Below are 19,361 nucleotides of genomic sequence, written 5' to 3'. Positions count from 1 at the left end.
ATAATAATAATAATAATAATAATAATAATAATAATAATAATAATAATAATAATGTTTATTTCTAGCCTGCTTTTCCAAAGATCAAAGTGGGTTACAACATAGATACATCAAACAGTATACAACAGTGATGGCGAACCTATGGCATGCATGCCACAGGTGGCACTCAGAGCCCTCTCTGTGGGCACACATGCCATCATCCCAGCACAGAGTTTGCCAGAGTTTGTTACTAGAAAACCAGAGGGACATGGCACTTTGCAATAAATAAGTGGGGTCTGGGTTGCAGTTTGGGCACTCAGCCTCATAAAGGTTCACCATCACTGGTATACAATATAAAACATACCAAGTTAAAAACATCATAAAAAGCATCCAATATAACATATACAATTTTCAAAAACAAAACCAGAGAAACAAACTAGCCGAATAGCAACTGTATAATGGGGGAGAAAACAGATGTCAAGACACATGGGGAAAAGCTTGTTGGAAGAGATAGGTCTTAAGTTCCTTCCTGAACTGGTCAAGGGAGGTGACAGAGCGGAGGTTGTCAGGAAGGGAGTTCCAGATCTGAGGGGCCAAGACAGAAAATGCCCTTTGAGAAGACGAGATATATCTCGTCTTGGGAACCCTTAGCAATTGCTTCCCGACCGATCTAAGAGTGCGGGGTGGATTATATGGAGAGAGGCGGTCCTCCAAGTACCCTGGGCCCAAGCCATTTAGGGCTTTATAGGTAATAACCAACACCTTGTATTGCGCCCGGAAGCGAATGGGCAGCCAATGAAGATCTTGCAAAATAGGTGTTATATGGCTGGTCCTGGAGCTACCAGAGACCAGCCTTGCTGCCATATTCTGCACTAATTGAAGCTTCCGGGTTTGGTACAAGGGTTGCCTCATGTAGAGCGCATTACAGAAATCCAACCGAGAGGTTACCAGAGCATGTACCACCGTTTCAAGGTCCCCCCGGCCCAGGTAGGGTCGCTGCTGGTGTATCAGCCAAAGCTGGTAACAAGTGCTCCTGACCGTTGCATCCACCTGAGATGTAAGGTGGAGTGACACGTCCAGAAGCACCCCCAGACTGTGAACTGAGTCCTTCAAGGGGAGCGTGACCCCATTCAGGACAGGTGGACAAATTTCCTTTCCCAGACCAGGAGAACCTATCACGAGTACTTCTGTTTTCTCTGGATTCAAATTGAGTCTGTTTTCCCTCATCCAGCTCATTACTGACTCCAGACAGGCATTTAGAGGAAAGATGCCATCCCTAGTCACTGCATCAGTCAGAGACACAGAGAAACATATGACATGACCATAGTTGTCCTGGAAATGCCACCAAACTCACCAGTCAGGGACCATGTTGATGCTAGTGCTGTTGTCCCCAGACACAGAGGCAGCCAATGGGGACATGTCCAGAATGCCCAGTTCCGTAATGTTTGCCACAGGCACTCCTACAGGCTGTGGTTCAAATCTCCAGCAGTTCAAAAACACCTCATTAGCATTATTTTGGAGCACAACACATCAAGGCAAAAAGGTCTACCCAAAGCAGCACTCCTTCACATAGGATGCAGAGAGAGAGAAAACATAGGGTTCTCCCTTGGGTTTGCTGGTTCAGAGAGGGAATAGTTTCTGAAAGAGAGGGGGAACTGTGTAGGCATCCTGTTGAAGGATGTATTAAAGGGATACATATATTGTATGCCCTTTCTTTGGCTGCATCTGCACTGCAGAAATAATCCAGATTGACACCACTATACCTGCCATGGCTCAATGCTATGGAATTCTGGGCTTTGTAGTTTGTGAGACATTTAGCCTTCTCTGTCAGAGACCTCTGGTGCTACAACAAACAATTTCCAGAATTCCAGAGCATTGAGCCACAGCAGTTAAAGTGGTGTCAAACTGCATTATTTCTGCAGTGTGGATGCAACCCTAATCATGCTGGTTGGGAGATTCTGGGAATTATGGTCCAACAAAATAACCTTTTCAAGCATTGTCTCTTAGCCAAAATCCCCTTACTGTTTGGGTTAATTTCCCCCCATCTGGAGTGCCAGGGAGATTTCTTTAAGCTTGTCATTTATACCAGTCAAACAAGAGCAGATCATGAATTTATACATAATGTGAAAGACTTCAGCTGGATTTCCTTGAGCTGAAAAAGGAGCCAGGCAAATGGAATGAATTAAACTAGACCAGTCTGGACCAACCATCCAACCAGGCATAATTTCGGCATTTAGAAATGCAGTGATGCTGCTTAGTGCTTCTTGTTAACGTACACAGAACTCTGCTCTTCACCAGCCAATGTCATCTGTTGTTAAAGACATAAAACATGGACACTGAGCTGAAGGAAAGCATCATCCTAATTGGTTGTTATAATTAAGGCAGGAGTCATTGGTATGATAAATTGATTAGGTACAAATTTTATGGCCAAAATACCATTGTGGACTAATTATCTAATCTCAAAAAACAACCACAAAACCCTGAAACATTAACAAGGGAACTGGTGTCATCAGAAAAGCTTCAGAAGTCAGACTGTATTTAATTATTTTCCATTTATGACTAATCACTGAATGTAGCACTGTCCAGTCTTATCTTGGCTGACAGGTTATTGTCCTTAAAACCAGAGTGAACTACATTTCAGCTGTAGATGGAAGGCAAGAATCAGAGCTGGGGAAAGTGATTTTTGGGACTATAACTGATTCTGAGAGTTACAGTCCAAAGATGTCACTTTGCCAAGCTCTTTCTTGATAAATTTGGCCTGAGGCTGCAGGGATTGCCAGGGAGACAATGGGCTCAGCCAACAGAACCAAGATGAAGGAGGAGGACAGCCTGGTTTGATTTTAACAAGATTCACAGAGATGCAGTCAATAAAGGTCCAGAGTAGGACTGCTGGTGTCAGTTTCTTCTGGAGCCAAATTTGGGAGGAGGCACTTTGGTGGCCCATTCCCCAAAAGAAAGTTGTGTTGTAGGGTGCAGTGACTCAAAGGAGATGGAGTGGTATAATTGCTTTGATTCGATTCCCTTCCCTCTTTTTGTCCATCCCTTTTATGCAGAATGGTTTTATCAGTGGCAGGAATTATGCAGCTCATGTGACATAACTGTGTGTGCTATAAGGCCTCTTCAAGGCCTTAGCTCCTCCAAAAATTCAGCTGCAAAAAGTCAATAATTTAGAAATCCCTTCTGGGCCTCTACAATGTTGTTTCAGGAAGGGAGAAATCCCCCCAGAACAGCCTGGCACATAGCCCCTTTGGATCACACAAAATGGAAATGGAATTCCAGAGAACCCAAAAATAAGACAGAGCAATCATCTGGCTCCTCAACATGTCCATTCCTAGATTAAAAATATAAGATTCCTCTTTTCAATCAGTTATCCAGAGCAAAACTTAATATGTGGCATCATTTCCACAGAAATGCTTGCCCCAGCTGGAAGACTGGAAGGCAACACAGTTGCACCCTGTGCCTTTAGGAGATCACCATAAGGATAGGTTCTCTGAGACCCAAACATCATTGTCATATGAAACTGCCTAACCAGAAGGTACTGCCTAACCATGTAAGTTTGAGAATAGAAGGACGGTAGTAGTTATATCTAAACTGATGTAATATCTTAAAACTAGAGTTTGGACAATATTTTTGTTTTGGCCAGCAGCTATGATGCCTGAGGGATTTGTAGTCCAAAAACAATTTTTCCAAGCATGATTTAAAAACCACTGCTGCCGTTATCTGTGGCTAAAGCTACTGTGTATAGTCAGTTCACTGGCTCATTTAGCCAAATATGGTCTGCTCTGACTTTCAACAGGTAGACAGCTGCTGCTTGAGATCTTTTTAACTGAAGACACCAGGGATCAACTGTAGAATCATCTGTATGTCAAGCATGTGCTCTGTCACTGAGCTATGGCCGTGCAGCTTAAAGTGCTTGCCTTTGGGGAGATGAAGTGATACCTTGTGAGATTTTTTGAAAACAAGATAATGATTCCCTCTGATTCAGATCTTCTTATACTATAGACAAAATGGGCTACCTCCATGCACCCATAATAGAGAAATATCCAAAGACTTTGGGTAACCACATATTGCAGACACCATCACCATCATTACCCAGTTCTGCGGGGGGGGGGGGGATGCCCCTAATAACCACATAAGAAGTGGGTAGTATGAGTAGTATGGAGGGTTTTTATTTATTTATTTTGCATTAGCTTGGCAGTTTAAGGCTGGGAAAAGATACGAAGCTTAAGAATAGACTGGAGGAGTGAATTTCCCTTGGTTAATAACCTGCTTAGACAGTTCTCATTGCTATTGGATGGTGGTAGAAAGATGGGTCTTGCATAGCTTGTCCACTTTGATTTTATTTCTTTGCTTCTGTAATATGTAGCCTGTGGAAGTCCATCTTCCATTGGCCTCATTTGGAGGATTGCAGTTCAGATCAGCGGATCCCTATTTAGCCAGCCATTGGTAAATGAATTGTCTGTTAGGGCTAGCCTGGGCAGAATTAGTTGTTTGGGTTCTACTCTTGGCTGGTGGGGGAAGCTGGGCTGCATCAGGAAAGGTCTGGAATACTCCTCTGCTGTATGCCATCTGCTGCATTTCTTAACAACACTTATCCTATAGTAGCAATGTGTGTCCATGTAACAAAATCTTGGGAAAGCCTGAAACTAAATCAGGTTCCACAACAGTATAAGCAGCTGGAAAAGAAGAGATTGTGTGTACATTAACTGCCCTCAAGTCAATCTTCCTTATATCAACCTTATAAATGAGACATCTCCAGAACTCCCTGTCCTTAACAGCTCTGCTTCAAGGCTTCTTTAATTGAATCTATCCATCTGGAATGTGGTCTTCGAATTTTCATACTACCTTCTACCTTACCAAACATTATTGTCTTTGTAATGAGTCATGTCTTCTCATGATATGACCAAGTATGACAACATTAATTTAGTCATTTTGGCTCTTGTGGAGAAAAGGTTCTTTTCCCCCCTAAGACCCATTTGTTTATCTTTTTAGCAGGCCACAGTATCTACAGAACTCTTGTCCAGCACCACATCTCAAATGAGTTGATTTTCTTCCTGTCAGCTTTCTTCACCATCCAGTTCTCACAACCATACATAGTGATGGGAAATACAAAGCATGGATAATGCTAACTTTAGTATTCAGTGATATATTTTTGTACTTCAGGATCTTTTCCAGTTCTTTCGTAGCTGCCCTTCCAAGTCCTAGTCTTCTTCAGATTTCTTGACTCCATTCTGATGAATCATTGAGTCAAGGTATGGAAAAACTTTATTTCAATTTCTTCATTGTTTACCTTATAGTTATGTAAATAATCTGTGGTCATTATTTTTGTTTTCTTAACATTCAGCAGTAAACCTGCCTTAGCACTTTCTTACTTGGCTTTCTTCAGTAATTGTCCCAGATCTTTGGTATTTTCTGCTAGTAGTATGGTGACATCTGCATATCTTAAATTGTTGGTGTTCCTTCCTCTGACTTGCACATTTCCTTCCTCTGAGTCTAGTCCTGCTCTGCATGTGATATTTCCAACATACAAGTTGAACAGATAGGTTGATAGGATGCAGCCTTGCCTGACTCTCTTTCTGATTGGAAAGCATTCCATTTCTCCATATTCTTTTCTAACAGTAGCTTCTTGTCCTGAGTACAGGTTACATATCAGGACAATAAAATGTTGTGGCACACCCATTTCTTTTAAGAGCAATCCATAGCTTTTTGTGATATATACAATCAAAGGTGTTGCTGTAGTCTATAAAGCACAGACTGATTTTCTTTTGGAATTATTTGCTGCACTCTATTATCCATGTATGTTTACAAGCTGATCCCTAGTGTCCCTTCTTTTCCTGAAACCAGCTTGTACATCTGGCATATCTCACTCCATATATGATAAGAGTATTTGCTGCAAACGTTTGAGCATGTCTTTGCTGGCATGGAACATTAATGCAATGATCCTGTGGTTAATTTTTATGTCTCCTTTTTGGAGGATAGAAATGTACCTTGAGCATTTCCAATCTGTGGTGCATTGATATAAAAAGTGTGCAAGAATGCTCTCTCCATGGCTAGATAGTTTCTCAACTGAAACCAAAAAATAATCTATCTTAAAATGTCCCCAGGATGGAATGGGGATGGAAAGGAGAGACAACTAATCATGAATTTCAACTGAGAATTCCAATCTTTTTATGTATCTAGGATAGGGTTGGAAGCCAGCATAAAGTAGTTGTCTGAGTGCTGACTTAGGATTCTGAGAGACCAATGTTCAAATTCCCACTGAGCCAGGGAAATGTACTGGGTGACCTTCGGCAAGTTGTGCACTCTCAAATTAAGATGAAGGCACCAACAAACCTCCCCTGAACAAATCTTACCAAGAAAATGCTTTGAAAGGGTTGCCATAAATTTGAATCAACTTGAAGGCACACAACAACAACAACAACAACAACAAGGAAAGAAAGTATTTCTATCTCTACTATCACAAAAATAAAATAAAATAAAATAAAATAAAAATCCCAAAATGGAAAAGAAAAAAGTCCCACACAGGAATGGCTGAATAACTGGAACACTGTTTAGAAGAATTCCACATAGCAACATTTTATTATAGATTCACTCTTTCCATTGGAGTGAATTTAATTCTATTTCATGTTAATTCCCTTTTTCAGTAATTTACATCCATTTTCCTTTCATTCTATATGAATTACACCACGCAGCATCAGTTTGTTGCAGATCCCACTTGTTTTAGGCCAGTTCCCATTCTGATGAACTACATTTTTTGTCCTGTGATGCAGTTGTGGAACATCAAGTAGCACCAATCCTTACAGCTTAGTATTATTAAACAGTCGTGATATCATCCTGTACCAGTCTTGCCCTCTAACCATACAATTACTCTTGTTTCCAAACAGGCCTATAAAAATGCTTGGTTCCAAGTGAGCTTCCTTCCAAATGGGTCAGTAAAAGTCAAGCTGTACTGGTCAACATTTATGACTTCTGAAAATATATTTGTCTGTGCCTGAAGTCAAATATTAATATTGCTTTGAAACTTTGCAAATAGAATGCCTAACTATCCTTATGAAAAACATTGTTCCACAACCCAGGGTGTCTTCATTGGTAAGATCTGTTCTACTACAGCACCTAAACCTGTCTCCATACGTGACTTTACAGAGGCTTCTTGAAAGACATTCAGTTTTCTGCATATAAAGTAGATTGCAGACTTGCACAGGATAGGGCTAGCCCTCTTCTCTAAGGAAGTTATTCTGCTTTAATGGAACTGAAATTATATTATCTGGCTTTTACTGCCTTTTGTCCTTAGTCTCCTCATGTTCAAGAAGAGATGTGGCCTCTGCCTGCATCAATCCTCCCTTGAGACCACTTTAAACACCAGCTGAAGCAAACATCTCAAGAAAGGTACAAGCTTGTCATTCTGACGTCATCACTTTTCTTCTGTGTGGTTTTTAACATTCTTATCTGATGAAGGAACCAGCTAGCTTCAAAAGCTAGCACAATGTATTTTGCACCTTTTGGTTAGCCTACTAAAGGTATCCCCCTGATGTATATTTTGGATTTTGTTATTGTTATATTTTGCTGCACAGCCAAGGCTACCTCTGCATGTGTTGTGTATCAGAAGTAACCAAACTGCAAGCATATTTGCCCAATTCCCAGGGAGAAGGGAGACATCTTGTGGTTATACAGGCACCTCAGTGTTGTCACTTACTTAAATGAATTAAGTAACAGAGGCCAGTTACCTGCCACCAAAACCCTCCTTGGGCTTTGAAGGAGGCGGTCCCCAACTATCGTGATTGGATAGAGTCAGTCCTATTAAACTTTTGTTGTCCCAGTTTCTTTCTTTTCTTATTTCCCCTCTTAGTCATCAGCTGAGTTCCATTGTGCGAAATGCATTCAAAGTTCAAAAGTAGTTTGCATTCAATTAATTCAGCAGGGAAGAAAGAGGATGAAGCAGAATCTTGCTTTTCCCAGTAGATTCAGGAAAACAACCTGCTGTCACCTCTCCTAGCTTGTTTATTCGCAGTAAACTCAAAAACTTTTGCCAGCTTGCTAGCATAATGTTGCTTTGCCACAGGCATCCCAGTTTTCATCAGTGAAATGTGGAAGTCCACTTCTGGCTTTGAAAACTTGGTCTGTTTGATATTGAATCATCCAGCCCCTTACACCCCTAAATAGATGTCCTATTTAAAAGGTTATCTGCTGCTTCTGAAGGCTTCCAGGAGAGGCAGTTCACCTTTCTTGACAGAAAATGAGGGTACAGCTGTTATGTTAGTTTTTGCACTTTACCCATCTTAATCTACAGAGTGAATGGTGAACATACAAGTGGATTCAGGCAAGTGGAATTTAGGTTCTGCAGTCTGAGCATATACATATATACTTGGAAGTAAGGTTGCCAATCCCTTACACTAGGGATTATGCATAGCATTGCAGTTTTAGCTGAAATCAAAAGAAATGTCTGATCCATCTTCAATCCAACATAGTTTTATTAGCTGTAAATTAAAACAAATCTCCCTGCCATGATTTTGACTCTTTATCCTTTACTTAAGTATGCAGACTTAATATGTGCAGAAGTGTCTTGTGTAGCTCACCAGTATGACTGCACTATGCCCATACAGAATGCTGCTACTCAGCCATACAGGAGCATGGTGTTCATTCAACTCATATAATATCATCTTGTGTGGTGGCTCTTGAATACCGTCCTGCATTGCCAATCAGTAAAGACAGCTGAGTAACACCTCCCAGCCCTGTTCAGCAGGTGGCCTCCATGTGAGTAGTGTGGTGAATCTGCTATAGGTTTTATTCTGAATCCAAAGTGAGTTTGCAGCTCCACTGACATCACAGCCAACAGCTGCCTGGGGCTCCAACCTCATCTTAAATCAGCTGTGTTTTCTGATTTAAAGCCAAGATTTTTCTCCAGTTTGCCCTGACCTAGAAACCCTGGCTAGAAAACTGTTGGTAGTCCTAATTAAAGCAGACTCATTCAAACACATATAGTCAAATCCAACTGATTCAAAGGAGTTTATCATACTAGCAAGATTCCATGGGAAAATGAGAGTTAAATGCAATTTATCCAAAGAAAACCTGAAAATGCTCAAAGTTTATCACACAACATCACAGTTAGCAGGAAATAATGTGAAGTTAATCTGAATGCAAAGCAGAGGAAATCGGCAGCTTTTTACTTTTGGAAGAATCTGAAAGTAAAAAAAAGCTGCCATTTTTCTCTGCTTTGCATTCAGATTAACTTTGCGTTATTTCACTTGGGCAGTCCCTAGTGTGGTAAACTAACTGAATTTACAAGTTTAGTTTAAATTTGAATGTACTTTAAATCATGTTTAACTCCCATTTTCCCATGGGATCTCCCCTAGTGTGATGAACCTCAAACTCCTAGCTGAGATGAATAGGATTTACAACTAGGGGCATTTCAATAGAGTTGAATACAATGCATTAATAGTAGGCTTATGGCCACAAACAGGGCCTATTTGTCAGTCATTCCAGTTGTCCCACTGTTTGTCAGTCATCCCACTCCCTTTGGGTTCATTAGTTAAAACACAGGCAGCAGAAGCATATATTCCTTTAATTGAACAACTGGATGGATCAGTATCTACATATTTTCCTGAGTTATCTTCAGATTTTAGGAGTGGGAGTCTTTCGATCTTTCAATGTAAGAAATAGTTCCTCCAAGGTAGCCTTCCCCATCTCACAGATATGCTGGGAGAGGCTGGAGTGATGGGAGCTGTGAGTTATAGGCCAACAGATCTCAAGGGTAGTGTATTAGGGAAGCTGTTTTAGGGTATCCTTGAGTGAACTGAGAATACTCATAAGTGGTTTGAACCTTTTTGTTATTCACAACTAGAGTAGACCCATTGAACAGAATTTCCATATGCACTGATTCACAATCCAACACTTGATTCATTTGTTTCCCTTTTAATCACAGTTAAAGTAAATCCAGTGACTCCATTGTTGAATTACACCAGTCAACTCACCAGTAATTTCAGATTATTTAATTGGTCTACTCTGGTTGGGATGAACAATATGATTCCAGCCTTAATCCAGTATGACAGATATCTATTTAGTACTCCAACACAAAGAAGGCATTTGAAATGTAAGAGAATTTTATTCATTGTTTATGAAATAGTAGCAGTAGCCCTACTACTTCAGCAGTGCCAGGCTTTGTCTAAATATGTTATATGTGTAGTCACACAATCAAATTCCAGGTCATAACCTCTTAAATGCAAGAAACAAAGGAGACACTGGAGACATTGCATGGTAAAGAAAAAACTCTTTTTAATACCAGGCTGTTAAGAGTTGTTGTTACAGTATTTCTCCCATACAGTAGAACTCTCCTGCTGACACAGGGTGCATACAGTAGTTACATTGGTTACACTATTTATGAGACAAATCACTACAATCTGTGCTTTTTCCTACCCTCCCCTGTGCAGTAAAGTTTAATCAGAGACAGGTGCTTTCAATGTTTTTCATTACATGATATTAGAACAGTTCAGAAAAGCCAGCAGGTCCATGCCAAGTTCTTCCCTGCAGCTACAGACATTCTTGTAGACAGGGATCCAGGGCCCAGCTACTAAGGCTATTGAATCAAGTACTGAATGACTGGCTCAAATACACCCTATCTTCTTTTTCTTTCTATTTTCCTTCAGGCACATCAGTTCTTCAGGCTAATTTAGACTGCTTTTTTCTACCTCTTCCAGGCTTGCTATGAAGTCAATGGACATTTTTCTTCCTCTGATTAATCATACCTTTGGTTTTCAAAGGGGTCATTCACACTATGTAATAACCCAATGTGAAACCCTGGTTATTTCACAGGCATTCACTCTCTCCCCGATTAAATTTGGTGCAGTTTGGTGGGGGGGGCACCTAGCCCAGTGCATTTTGCACCAGGTCACCTACCACATATTTTTTTGCGGCAACACAATGATCCGAATCTTTGGTAGTGAGAACTCACTACCGGATCAATCTGTATCACATGGGATCATTTTGAAAATGGAGTCACCTCCATTTTCAAAATGATCTAGCACATCCACTGCCTCTTCCTCTTTCCTCCTCTTCCTCTCCCGTCACTGCTGCATCCTCCTCTTCCTCTTTTACCTCCCCCCTCCTGCCATGATCAAATCTCTTTGTGGCATTTTATCCCTATTGCCGTTCCCCCCTCTGAGTGTGAACAGCAATAGGGATAAAATGCCACAAAGAGATTTGATTGTGGCAAACATAGTGGGAACTTCCATTTGGAATTGCATCACTGAGGAGACCGGATCTCCTTAATAAAAAAGGTAAGTGTGAATGACCCCAAAGAATCTCTGTGGTAGAGTATTTATCTTCTTTCCCACCTTTCTCTGAGGATTGGGACTCAGAGCAGCTTACAAGATTACAATCGATACAGGTAAAATATTAGGCTTGCCATTCCCTGATCATAATGACTCTGAGAATCTGCAAAAGATTTCTGAAAGTGTCTGCATAGACCTGCTATGTCTAGTTCACAACTGGCTAAATTGGCAGGCTCCCTCCTACATTATCCACCATCTTTCTCATTTGACATCTTGTGAGAACTGTGTGACATTGTCTGTCAGACTAACCTGAAGGTGTTGGTTTACCTGACAATGCTGGAGGAAGGGGTTTGCTAGTATATCAAAAAGTGCAGAGGCAAAGGGCAGATTGTCAACTGCTAAAAGTAAGGGGACATCCAGAACAGCACTGTTGGGAAAATACTTGAAGTTTTTCTAATACTAGGAATCCTAGATTGAACATTTTGTACTGGTTTTGAAAATGATGATCATCCTGGTCTAGCCCCTTTGAATAAAACTGAAATGGTGACCATTTAGGGCTCTTTTGCTGTGGCAAATTCTATCTATTCTGACTTTAGGACTACAAGATGGACTCACAAAGCATATCACTGTGTTCCTTGCGCAGTTTATCTAGTCTCAATACTCCCTATGCAATAATCCCCACTATACTGATGGTTGTACATATCACTATGACTTGTCACACTCTCATTCAGTATTCAGTTTGAAAGTCCAATTTAGGAATCAGGATAAGTTCTCAAGGGGATTTCTTGGCAAGATTTGTTCAGATAGGGGTTTACCTTTTTCTGGGGCGGAGGGAATGTGACTTCTCCAAAGTCATAGAGGAGGTTTCTATGACTAAGCTGGAACTCTGGTCTCCAGAATCGTAATAGGACCTGGTCCCGATTAGATACCAAGCATATCAGATTACAGGTTTTTTTTAGCAGCACTCTGAAGAGTTCATCCTTTAGCAAAAACAGCTGAGGTGATTTAACCTTTAAAAGCTTTGGCTTCAGTCCCATTACATGGCAAGATTTGAGGGCCTATTATGTCAAATAATTATGCATCTGGATGCATTCCATCCAGCTCTGGTCACAAATGATTATTTGCACCATAGTAGGGCTGGGGATGAACACCTGGATCATTATCAGTGTGAAACCAATATCGTGTGAACAGATGCCACCAGAATTTGCCTGTGGATTTTTATCCAAAGAAACAGATCCATGTATTCAAGTTTGTTACTTTGGCCTGAAACAGATGGGCCAAATAGAGTGGCTTCCAGCCATTTTGAGGTGTGGCGTTTAGATGATGCATGCCCCCAAGGTGGCTGGAAGCCACACTGAGGCTGCCTAAGGAGTAGATTTAAAGGAGAAGATTTAATCAGGTGGCCCATTCAGGAACATGGTGGTGGCCTGCTTTGGGAGTGGGTTGTCTGGTCGTTGTAGTCCCAGGGTGATCGCAGCTGGAGATCACTCCTTCCGGGCTGTCTGCTTTGACCCTAAGAGAGATACCATTCTCTGGATTAGTATGCAAAGGGATTTTGTAGCACCTTTGACATTAACTGAAAGAAAAAGCTGGTAGCATGAGCTTTCATAGATGCAAACTTACATCTGAGGAAGTAGGCTCAAATCTACAGAAGTTCATGCTACCACCTTCTTTCTTTCAGTTAGTCTCAAACACGTTACAAGATTCCTTTGCATACTGATCTTCCATACTAACATGGCTAGTTCTTTGCATTTTCTGTATTGGTATTTAGATCTCCTCTTCTGCCTGTGCTATTATCAAGAAGTGCATTATTGAAAGGACTACAGGCCCAGTTGAATTAAGTGTGCTTAGCTATGGCTGAAATTCCTTCCTATGGCAAACAATTCAACAACTTACAGCATAACCCTATACATGTCTATTCGGAAGCAAGCCCCACTGAGTTCAATGGAACTTAAACCCACGTAAGCGATCACAGTATTGCAGTCTTAAATATTTATGTGACTGTGCCAAAATACGGAAACCTGCTGTGATCTGGTTGTGTCTTAAGGATGAAGATAAAGAAGATATATCGAATACCCCAGCCAACTGGATTCAACCAGCGTGCAAAATAGGAATATGAGATACATTCTGGACAGGCTGCATTGATGGAAATGGCCACTGAAATATTGGTTTTCTTTTCTGGTTTTTTGTGCTTTACGGCAGTATAGCCTGTGCTATAGAAGTGTTAAAAGATATTAGCCTGTCCACAGTTGGCAGATAATAGCTATGAAGTCGGCTAAATGACAGATGGGGTAATTACTGAGAATACTTCAAGTCAACCAAGAATATCATATGCTATTAATTATTTGATTATGACTATTTTTTTTACAAAAGTTTGGACACCTATTATCATATATCTGTTAAGCAACAACTACTTGTAGCTAAATAAAGGTCTCATGGCCTTCCTATATGAAAAGCAAGGTTTGTTTCCTTTTAAAAAGAAAAGAAATATTGACTTCTGAAGCTCCCCATCTAATATCCATTTCTGCATTTCAGATCCACAATACATACAAATTTGCTTTTTGACTTACTATTGTAGCTACATAGGAGTGAAAAACATGTAGGCCTCTAACTATTCTTGATCTCAGTGTCCCATCAGTCTCACTCAGTACAGCTAACAGTAATGGAAGATGGGAAGTGTAGTCAAAAACATCTGGAGGACGAGTTTCTCCATCCCTACTATGTACTCTGAACTTGACTGCACAACCTGCCAGAATAAGCTGACAATTTGGGGATGTCCTTAAGCCACACTCAGCGACAGAGAATATTCATAATAAGAAAAGCTACAGAATGGCCTTGAAAGTGATATTACAGGAAAAGCTAATCCTAGTACTGTATAACAAACATAAACACAACAGCAGTTACAAGCCCTAACACAGAGAGACTCCAAGGAGCGATTGCTCAAGGCATCTAACACTGAATCCCACCACTTTCCAATTCTAAAGCCTAGCAAAATGCCACAATGTAATACTGTTAACATTGCCACAGAAATAATGAAGGCAGTGCCCCTCAGTGCTCCCCCCCCCAAGTGGGCAGCTCAGCAGGGTGTGGTCACCAATCATACACTAAAAAAATTATAAATATATCAAATATACAGTAAAATATATCTGTACAGCACTGAGAATGAAAATAGTTCACATTATCACTCTTGGAATATGTTTGTCATTTAACAGAATTTACACCACCATTTACAGAATAAATATACAATAGAAATAGAATCTATAGGTTATTCTATATATATGTACATATACACACGCATAACATAGAGTTGCTTTGTTTTTCCAATGCCATTGCCTCTGCATCACAAGTTAAGAGCAGCAAATGCAATGGGCCCATTGCAGAATTGGAGATATGGCCCATGAGACAGTGATCAAGATCCATAGCAAAGTGACACAGATCTGCTTCCCTTCAAGATCTGGTCTACCCACTACAATGGAGGTGCACTGATTTATTTTGGTTCTGGTTAGTCTTATGGAACTTCAAAAGTAATGTACCAATGTGCATAAGCAAAGACTCTGAACCAGCAGAAATACACATAATTCAAGAAGTCAAGTCCCTGAAAATCTCCATGCTTAAGAAGATGACTTGGCCTCAGAAGAGGGGGAAGAAAGAATATAGATAGGGAAAGAGAGTAATGTAATCAGTCCTGAGCTTTTCTAGGAGTTAATCAATGCTGGGTCAGTGTGCTATAGTTGTTAAAGTGCTGTACTGGAATGTGGGACATCTAAATTCAAATGCCCCAATATGCCACAAAACTCAATGGGGTATCCTTGGTTCAGTCATTTTCTCCCAACCTGACTTTACTCACATGGTTCCTCTCCTGCCCACTGACAGTGTAGTAGTAATGTTTCCATTCAGATGGTCAGAGTCTGAGCCCAAATTCTGAATCTTTGCTTGCACTCCCCAGTTCAAATCAAGAATATGTATGTTAGGTGGGAGAGAAACCATCTGAGTAATATAGCCAGCTGTACAGAGTTAACTCATTATATTTTGGAATATAAAACCCCGGCACATTTCTAATCAGTTCTTGCATTAAAGAGGGGAGATTGGGGGTCAGTATTGTAGTGCAGCCATGGTTCCTAGAGTTGAAGCACCATTACTAAATTGATTAGCAGGGACAAATATGTCATCTGTCTTTCCCCACCCACTTCCTTATTCCTTCTGAGTATATCTGCAGTCATAGAATCACAGTTGGAAGGAACTCCAAGGGTTATCTAATCTAACCTCATCAAAAGTGTGTGTGTGTGTGTGTAAAAGAGAGAGAGAGATCCTGTCACACATCACACTCAGAGCAACCTAGCTACCTGTGTATTGCCAAGCCATTTATATGGTGGAATCTTAACCAGGCAATACATGGGAAAAACCTAACATTGTCCAAGATCACATTGGAAATGGACACATGTGCTTATGTGTTCTGTTCAACTCACATAGTCTCATTATGTTGCACTTGCAAACACAACTGCAGGGGGAAAATGGGGGGGAGTGTTGAATGTATGAACTGTCTTTAGTCTGGACTTGGCAAAACACTGCTTCTCCAGGCAAGTGACTTGTAAGTGAAAAGACAATTAAGAGGAGATACAGCCATCAATTTGAAAGGATATCATAAAAAATGGGAGAAAATTTGTCTTCTTCTTCTGCAGAACACAGGATCCAGAAACAGGTTCAAATTTTAAGAAAAGGGTTTGAGACTAAACATTACAAAGAGCTTGTTTCAGAAAGTGGAAAACCTTTAAAAAGTAGTTATCTATAAGCGGAGGCTGGACAATCAGCTATCAGGGGAGTTGTAGTCCAAAAACACTACAGTGGTACCTCGGGATACGAAATACCCAGGTTACGAAATTTTCGGGATATGAAAAAATCCCATAGGAAATCATTGTTCCGGGTTACGAATGTTTTTTCGGGATACGAAGAAAATTTTTGGTGCTTTTTTCGGCTTTTTCGCACGAAACGCGGCTTTTCCCCATTAGCGCCTATGGCAATTCAGCTTACGAAGGCTTTTCGGGTTACGAAAGCGGCCGCGGAACGAATTAATTTCGTAACCCGAGGCACCACTGTATTTTTCCAAGCTCTAGAAATTTTGCACCGATTTATTTATTTGTTATTTGCTATATGTATTTATTTGTATCCCACTCTTTTCCCAGGACTGGGACTCAGAAAATGATAAACACTGAAGGTAAAAGCTACACCCACAGTGTGGAATTAATCTGGTTTGACACCATTTTAACTGCCATGGCTCAATGCTATGGAATTCTTGGAACTGCAGTTTGTTGTAGCACCAGAGTGAAGCAAAGAATTTCATAGCATTGAGCCATGGCAGTTAAAGTATTGTCAAACCAGATTATTTCTGCAATGTGGATGGAGCCAGAGCTAAAATGGAAAGTGGAGATTGCACACCTAATGCAGCTGAATCAAAATCAAGCCAAGACTTTTAATGGCATAGAGGACTTTACTTTACAGCATAGATAAGGAATTACCTTCTGTAGCAGGAGGACTAGCTAAAAATATTTTGCTGCCTGAGATAAAGAACGACATGCACAAAACTCTCCTAGACTGGCAATTGAATTTACTTGTGATGGGCAACTTTGTTTACCATACCTGAGGTGGCAGGCTAACTTAGGGGGAAGGGCACACTGCCTGACACACAGTTCTTTGTTGGTACCTCCTCATATTGATGCCTAAGGTAACTGCCTCACTCCACCAAATAGCACAGCTGGTCTTTGGCCAATGGAACCTAGAATGCTTCTACAGCTTCCTAAGTTGATATGAGATATTTCCACTAGGCAGTGTTTTGAAGATTTCATAAGCCAGACAGAAGGCTGAAATACTGGAGAGAGTAGCCATTAACAACAGAAAAGACACAAGGCACATAATTAAAAAGATATGAAGAATTCTGGCTTGGTGAATGAACTCTGTTCTCCAGGGTTGTAGTCCAACAGTCAAACTACTACACTATGGTGACTCTTGAGACAGTTTCTACATCACAGCAAGAGTATAATCCACACTGTAGAATTAAAGCAATCTGATACCACTTTAACTGCCCTGACTCTGTCCTATAGAACCCAAAGATTTGATGAGGTATTCAACCTGGTCTGCCTCACCAAGCTACAAATCCTAGGATTCTGTAAGACACAGTCATGGCAGTTAGTGGTATCAAACTGCTTTAATTCTACATTGTGGATTTACCCCAGGTTTTTGACTGTGTGGGTGGTCTACAATAATAGTGGGGAAATTCTCTCACAGTGCAAGTTTGTGTGAAGTTACAGGGAAAGCAGTGTAACTTATATTGATAGTAATTAATTCCAGATGACTGTGCATATGACTGGAATCTCAAGAGCATAGTGAGACCTTTGTGTATAAACATTTAGCCACTTGGATGCAATCTCTGTGGGTAGCCATTTAAAGTGGCCTCCACCAGAAAACTAATGGAGGTGGAATAGAAAAATCAGTCTTAAATCTAATCTTGTAAAAGACCCAGGGCTTTTGAATGAAAGCACCAGTAATTTTTTAAAGCAGGGATGATGATCATATCACTCTCCTGCTACTTAAAGCAGGCTTCCCCCTCACAATCCTCACAATCACTGAAGGTGTCTGTGGTAGTAATGAATTTTCCCAGCAACAATATATTCCTATGAGCTATCCCTGTTGGATGTGTAAAATATTTTGGAGTGACAAATACAGCATAGACACAGAAATATGGGCACAGACACTTTGGGCTTTCCCTGCTGATGTGGCTATGGAGACTATCAAGGTGAGTACTGTCCTTCAAAACTGACCACACTGCACCACTATCTAAATCACTTGAACCAATATGGTTGTTTCTTGAAAACATGTACTTCCCGAGATAGAAATTTCTCAGGCTTAAGGGTCCTGAAAATCTGTATGAGGCACCTGGTCCCATTCAACAAGCATGAAAACATTTCCAAAGTTTGATCCTTGTCCACATTATAAGACTCTTTTGGGGGAAGCAGGGTTTCAGGCATGGGGGTGTATTTAATCCGTCTCATGGCTCCAATTTACTCTTTGCAGATAAGATCTAAAACGCCTTCTAAATGTTATCCACTGCATGATGATGCTGTAACAGCACAGGATTTCTTTATAAACTACACCTTTCCAACTTGGTGGTAGTAGAAGAGTAGTCTTTTTGCCAAGGGTAGGCAACCTTTTTGAGCCGGGGGCCGGGCTGCTGTCCCTCAGACAACTGGGGGGGACGAAGCCAAAAAATAAATAATTAAACAATTTTTTAAAAAATTAAATAAATAAATAAACCGGGACAAATGCAGGACAACATTTTCAAATGGTGGACACTTTTTTTAAAAAAGTGGAGGACACGCAAAAAATAAATGCTGATTTTTTAAAAAATGTTAAGATAAATGCATGTTTCTGAGGCGTCTATAGACAATTGCTCCCCTTTCCCCTGCGTGTGAGAGGCCAAAGGCCCCAGCAGCACTCGGCAGCAGGACCGGGTTGGGGCCGGTCCCAAGGCCTCGCCGGGCCGCATCCAGCCCGCTGGCCGCAGGTTGCCTACCCCTGCTTTTTGCTGTTCTCCACTTTTAAAAAATATCAGACTAGATGTATGCTCACACAAATAGTGCAGCAGGGAAATGTTTAAATACCAGATTAAGAAAGAAAAGAAAAATAAAAAATAATTGGTTCCAAAATAATCTTAAAATGGTTTCAAAATTGTGACATTTTTGGACATTTTTAAAAAGGACCTCACTATATGCGCACTCCCACATGTGAACTGTAGAACTCTCAAGCAATTAAAAGCATAATAAAACAAAACTTTTAAGAGGTTGTTTTTTTGTTTTGTTTTTTAAATAACACTGCAGACCTTGAGTCATCAACTGAATGTGACTAAGCAAGAGACGGAAGCTGTGTCAATAGTTATTAATAATGTCACTGCTGTATCTTATGGATGACTGTTTCACATGTGTATCCACATTCCACCCTGCTATTTCAAAGACAATTTGAATGCAGCATCTGAAGGAGGTATGACATTTTCTGAGCTACAAAATATAGTATGTTACTCAGAAAATGTGACAGAAAAGATAGTGAGTGCTGTCTTGAAGGAAGATGTGCAGT

At 40.6% G+C, this 19,361-nt stretch overlaps 1 long non-coding RNA gene across 2 annotated transcripts in view; it reads left to right on the top strand.

The window, feature by feature from the left end:
- The window catches only part of LOC121928585, a 17,357-nt gene extending 3,567 nt beyond the window's left edge, over window positions 1-13,790 (top strand). For both annotated transcript variants that reach the window (XR_006103526.1, XR_006103525.1), the window contains 2 exons: window positions 7,268-7,362; window positions 13,012-13,790. This is a non-coding gene — a long non-coding RNA (uncharacterized LOC121928585). The remainder of the gene's footprint in view (window positions 1-7,267; window positions 7,363-13,011) is intronic.
- Window positions 13,791-19,361: the final 5,571 nt, after the last annotated feature.

This window comes from Sceloporus undulatus, chromosome 4 (genome assembly GCF_019175285.1).
Source record: "Sceloporus undulatus isolate JIND9_A2432 ecotype Alabama chromosome 4, SceUnd_v1.1, whole genome shotgun sequence".
Taxonomy (NCBI): domain Eukaryota; kingdom Metazoa; phylum Chordata; class Lepidosauria; order Squamata; family Phrynosomatidae; genus Sceloporus; species Sceloporus undulatus.
Note: the sequence above shows the minus strand (reverse complement) of the source record. Positions and strands in the feature narration are given on the sequence as shown.